The following is a 5,715-nucleotide window of genomic DNA, read 5'->3' as shown; positions in this document are numbered from 1 at the left end:
GAGCCACCATTCCCATGCAAGAGGGGCACTGTTTAGTGAAAGCTGACGTGATGGTTAAGCCTGCCGGTAAGTCAAATGGCATCATTGTGACATGGATTCTCTTGATGAGTAGTGGATGCTTAGCAATCAAAGTATTGAAAAGCATCCTTAAGGGTTTCCTCAAAATACAGACAATGTTTCTATCCTAGACTTCTAATACTAGAAGGTTCAATTACTGACATATGTTAGATAAAAGGAAAATCCTAGGATCTCGTTGTTGTAAATAAAGAAAAGGAAGGTGGCGATCGAAAGCTGCACATACAATTCCTCGCTATAACAGTCATTTCAAGCAGCATCTGCAAAATTAAAATAATGTGATATACCTTTTGAGAGGCAATAACTTTTCTCCGTGCAAGGAGACAGCACATACACTCTACATACAACCATTTTAACATACAAGCAATCTATTAAGCAGCATGGATTATGTTTCAGATAAATCTCGATAAAGGAAAAACTGAAATAAAGGATTATCAATCAGCCATTGTGGAATTTAAAACTGCCCTCTAGAGAATCCCGAGTTTCATATTTTTAAATGTCTCCCCAAATGCAAATTATCCATTGACATGCAAGACACCTTATTGTTTTGAGACTCTACATATATTATTCTTGTATGATATCACATAGAAGAGATAGAAGATTAGTGACAGCATTTTATTACGTCCGGTGAAAAACTAATCATCCATATGAATGCATATATACAAAAAGTTTAAAGATGCCTAAAACAATATTTAATTTAACCACAAACTGTTGTCAGCAATGCATTTTTTACCTCTCTTCAGTGAAAAACTAATCATCCATAGGAATGCAAAAGACAAAAAGTTCAAAAGATGCATAAATCTATATTTAGTTAAACCACAAACTGTGGTCAGCAGACAGAACTTACAAACCATTTCAAAATTTGTGGAATGGTGTGGCTAACACAGAATAAAACGATTTGTTAAGATCAGGATGCCGTCAAGCTGTCCAGATTGCTTACCTGTAACAGAAGATTTCCATAGACTATCATCATGCCGAAGGTATATGTTAAAATGACTAATCTATATACTATTGCCTATGAGGCTTTTTGTAGAGGCAAACACAAACTACTTTGGTTTTATTAACTTAATAGCAAAGAAAAGCTTTTAGTCCTTGCTTGCATTCCTATACTGTACATGAGCTTAAAGCCTAGCCTAAGAAACATCGTGATTATCATGCCATAGGCAAGAACAAAGAAATTTGAAAAATGAGCATGCTTCTTCAACTGTCAGGCATAACAGCGTCAACAAACTTGATATCTTGCAAAGGATAACAGTGTCAACAAACTTTGTGCAGCAACACTAAGAAGAGGTTCAAGCTAGCAAGGGAAGCTGACACTCAATTTCTAAAAACATCAACATGGATTGCAATTCCTTGCACCATTTGTTTCATTGCATGCATCTTTGTTTGCCCAAACCTGTTCACAGAAGCAAGTCCCTGTGCAAAACTCATCATGCACCTGGCCTCACTTGCAAACAGCTTAGGAAAAACTGAATTTTGGCTCTATCCCTCAACAAAATGTTGGTCGTTTGTGATTATAGAGCAAGAATTGTCAACTACGATCTGATTCATATCAGTTCAACCACATGTCAGCTTGTGACCTGATAATGCCCAAATAAAAAATCTTGAATTTTTTAAGCTCCAAAGTACTGGATTATGTCCTCATCTAACACAAAATCCAGCCCAGCATCTTCAAATCCTAAATTAAAAGGACTGTTGAGTCCATAATCCAAAGGTAGATCATCAGAATGAGGGCCAAAGTGAGGATCGGCTATCTTCCCACAATCGCTGTTGAAACTTCTTGACCAATTTACATCTACAGATAAGTCATTTGAACTGTTATATACAACCAAAGGTTGCCCAAATGCTGTGTTTCTCTCACGGTCAATATCTGTAGCCTCTTGCCCAACCTGGTTCACATGGGTGTTAAATTGTGGATGTCCATTACTTCTAAAATTTCCATCTGACATGCCTAAACGAGAAGTCACCAACTGATTCTCTGATTGTAAACCTCTACTGTTAAAACCTGAAAGTAACTCGTGTGTTGGCTGGCCATTATTTGACATGTGTTGAGCAGCAACAGGAATATGAGGAAAGCTAGGGGCAACTTGAGATCCTAAATCATTCCCCTCAGTTGCTTGGAAAAGGCCCTTTCCATTGCCTTGTAATCGGGGATGCCCAAAAGATCCCAGGTAGGACACTTCAGAATTCAGCATTGCATTTGCACCCATGTAACTTCCCTGTGCTTCATGTCTGTATGGGCAATTAGAATTGTGCATATTTCTCTCATTGATATCTACAAATCCATTTCTATAATTGGAATGTTTGCATCCTTCATAGGAACACACAAAGACCCGGTCCTCTAGAAGGATATTTTCACCGGCAGACCTTTTTTTCCTCGAGGCTTCTGATAAATTTCTATCATTAACAACCTGAGCCAGACTATCTGAAGCCTTTTCATTTAGATTCCCCACTTCACAACCAGTCTCTGCTCCTCTAGAATTCTGATTTCCTGCAATTGTGGGACCTGCTTCGGTCTCTATTTGAGCATCATCTCTAGGATAAACTGAACTCGGAGAATCATCATAAACATCGACATCATATTCACCGCTACCGCTCAAAGTTAGAACCCCTGCACTCCCAGGGGTACCCCCAACAATCTGCCCTCGATTTTGCTGCTGTGAAAGTGCTTCCTCCCGATTCAGCACCGCCAGCCATGTAGCACTTTCCTTCGCTGTCATCTTATCCTGCAAGCCCTTGGATTGCCTAACAAGCTTCTTAATCTTCGCAACATCCGGAGACATATGTTTGATAACTGCAGTGAGAACACCAACTTTCCATGTCTTCTTCAGATCATGGGGTTTCTTGTAAGGTGGAGGCCCTTGTCCTTTCGTGAGGCCCAATTGTGGCCACCAATCCTCGTCTCCTCCAGGCCACCAGGGTGGGGGAACACCCTTCTCCAAAGGAAACCTTCTCTGTGGAGGATCACAGTGTTGCATCAAAGCTGAAAGAAGGGACCCCAATGTGGTATCCTGAAGCTCTTGAAGTGTATGGGGGGTTGGCGCACTTGCTGAGTTATTTGCTTGCACACTGGAAGCATGTTCAGCTTGATACTTTGCAATAGCCGCAGGACCATTCTTATCAAATTTCACCTTCTCCTTCCACCAGGCTCTGATATTATCAGATGCACCACTAACAGGCTTGCCTTTCTCTGGTATTATACCATATACGAAACCCTGTGCTTTGCAAACTTCCATCAATTTCAACATATATTTCAAAATACCATCTTGGGCTCTAGACATCTTCTTTCGCCTAGCCAGTTCCTGCGACTGTTTATGCTTAGGCTTCTCACGACTCTGCTCTCTTGCCTTCTGCTGCTCTTTAAGACGCCTGTAACGTATTCGATCCTTCCACATACGTTTCTCCAAATCATGGACATCGATATCCTCATCACTGAGATCATCGTCAGCCATCCCTTCAGCATCATTATCTCCCATGAAATCTCCAAGGTCAATATCCATATTTCCCCCCAACCCAAAATCTGTGGTGACATGATTTTCCATGCTTGCTGGTCCTCAATCCAAACCCAACTGGTCAAACCCAAAGTTTCTGAAGATAACCCCAAAAATCCTCCCACTCTGGGATTTGAGCAATCCAATCATAAATCCCCCATTTGCCAATGCCCAATTCTGCAGTTAGGCTGTGTCTCAAAGAACTAACCTTCCTGATTAAACCCAAATTAGTCCAAAGCAGCCCCCAGAAAATCTCCACCTTTGAATAACCCAAATCAGAGAATATCCATATGCTTAACCCCAAATCAGCATTCCATGTCTTCCCCGAAAACCCACTCTGATAAAATCCAAAATGATATCAAATAGCAACCCAAACTGAAATGGTAGAATTAAGCCTTTACTCAAGCCCATATCTACATTCAGACTATACCCGAACAATCAAATCCAACTGAAAAGAGACGAATTTGTCTAAAACAATTTCAAAATCCCCAACCTCTGAAGAGCCCAAATAACTGAATCGCCCATATAAACAGAATCCCATCTGTGTTGGGCCTGTACCTACCGAAAATATAACTTCTTAAAGATCAAAGTGGACAAAAGTAAAATATCTATACACCAATTGAGAAGAGATCCGCATACCTGTGATGAAGATTTCTTCATTCATCCACTGACCGATGTGCCAAACTGAACCTAGAAGCTCAACAATGGCCCTTGAATATTGCTCGACCAGTCTAAAAGCAGAACAAGAAAAAGCCAAGATCCCAAGAACCACAAGCAGCAGACGGCTGTGAAAAGAGAGCAACTTTTTTTTATTATCGAGAAGACCGAATTGAATGGAGATACTCGAGGCCCCAGGGCTCTGACCGTCCAAAATCACATGTGGAATTTCCACTTTTCATGAGCTTTGCCAAAAAATTCTTCCGCACGGGGGAAGGTGGGGAATCTGGGGATTAAGATCGAGAGATCAGGGTGACGAGGTGGAAACAATGGTGCTCAACTTGTTTGTCTTTTCTATTTTGTATTTCCCTGCAGATTCCTCATGTGATGTTTCATTTATTAAAAAATCAAATAAAATCTTGCTGCTTTCTTTAGGCAAACTGTTATGGTCAGATTTGCTTTATCATCAAATTTGGGGAACAGAAAAGATGAATTTAATTATCTGTATAAACAATTTTAACATATATAACCAGCAGTAAGAACATGTTTTCTGATTTAGCTGATAAATCATTTGTCTCACATGTTAAAATTCTGATCAAATTTTAAATTTTAATAATGTACAGCGACATTTCAATCTAGTCAACAATTCATTATATTTGTGAAGAAACTATATCATGAAAATGACAAATCATTTGACTTTGATTACAATAAATGAGAGCACAATTTGAGAAAACAGAAATTGTCCAACTACTGCTGCTCATCCTTATAAATTTATGGTTCCAGCCAATCGTCAAAAGACCAAAATGATCAGAACACTCCTTGTGTATGCTTATCACTTCATGGTTCTAAACAGATGGTTGTCCGTACGGAGAAAAAAGGTTTAAGAAACATGACTTTTAATTTCAAGTTTGACAAAATGTGGTTTGTCTGCTCAATCCATTTTTTAAGCATGTGTTGTGGGACAGGGATACGCACATAAGTACAAAATATTTTTGTTTAATTATGTGGAGGGTACAATAGCATATTGGGATAAGTGGTAATTTTTTAATTTAACCAGAAGTAGGGTTGGGCATCAGCAAATTGTTCATGTATGCTTTTTTTTAAGAGGGTTTTTTTTTGTTTCAAGGTAAGTGTGATTATGATTGTATCGGGACAGATGTTTTATAATTTATTATAATACCGATGTTGTAAAATTTTATGTGGGTAAGTGTTATATAATGTAATGTTATGTTGATTTGGTTAACATTAAATTGAAAATTAAAATTAAAAATAAAATTAAAGAATAATGATTATATATAAGTTTGAGTTAGTTATTTGATGGGTTTACCTATGGTAGTTTATAAGCCTATGTATTGTATAGGTCATCGTATTTGTCCATAGTATTTGTTATGATGAAGTCTATTCAAAGACTTGAGGAAATCCATTATGGAATGTGACAGTGCCATCTTAGATCCATTTTAACTTTAGACGTATCCCTCTCAACGCTTAGTAG

The 5,715-nt window shown here is 38.6% G+C and overlaps 1 pseudogene across 2 annotated transcripts; it reads right to left on the bottom strand.

The window, feature by feature from the left end:
• Positions 1-853: 853 nt before the first annotated feature.
• LOC149179873 (ETHYLENE INSENSITIVE 3-like 1 protein pseudogene) lies at positions 854-4,677 on the bottom strand (annotated as a pseudogene). Of its 2 annotated transcripts, none has more exons than XR_016256884.1 (2): positions 4,206-4,544; positions 854-3,903 (listed from the first exon to the last, which is right to left on the bottom strand). The product of XR_016256884.1 is annotated as an ETHYLENE INSENSITIVE 3-like 1 protein pseudogene, transcript variant X1 (transcript). The 2 variants fall into 2 exon arrangements; XR_016256885.1 differs by lacking the exon at positions 854-3,903 and adding an exon at positions 3,910-4,124 and having other exon boundaries at positions 4,206-4,677.
• Between the last annotated feature and the right edge of the window lie 1,038 nt (positions 4,678-5,715).

The sequence above is a fragment of the Pinus tabuliformis genome, chromosome 3_2 (genome assembly GCF_031772625.1).
Source record: "Pinus tabuliformis cultivar Carrire ecotype Pingquan chromosome 3_2, CPIR1, whole genome shotgun sequence".
NCBI lineage: Eukaryota > Viridiplantae > Streptophyta > Pinopsida > Pinales > Pinaceae > Pinus > Pinus tabuliformis.
The sequence above is the reverse complement of the archived record's forward strand: the minus strand, read 5'-3'. Positions and strand labels throughout refer to the sequence as shown.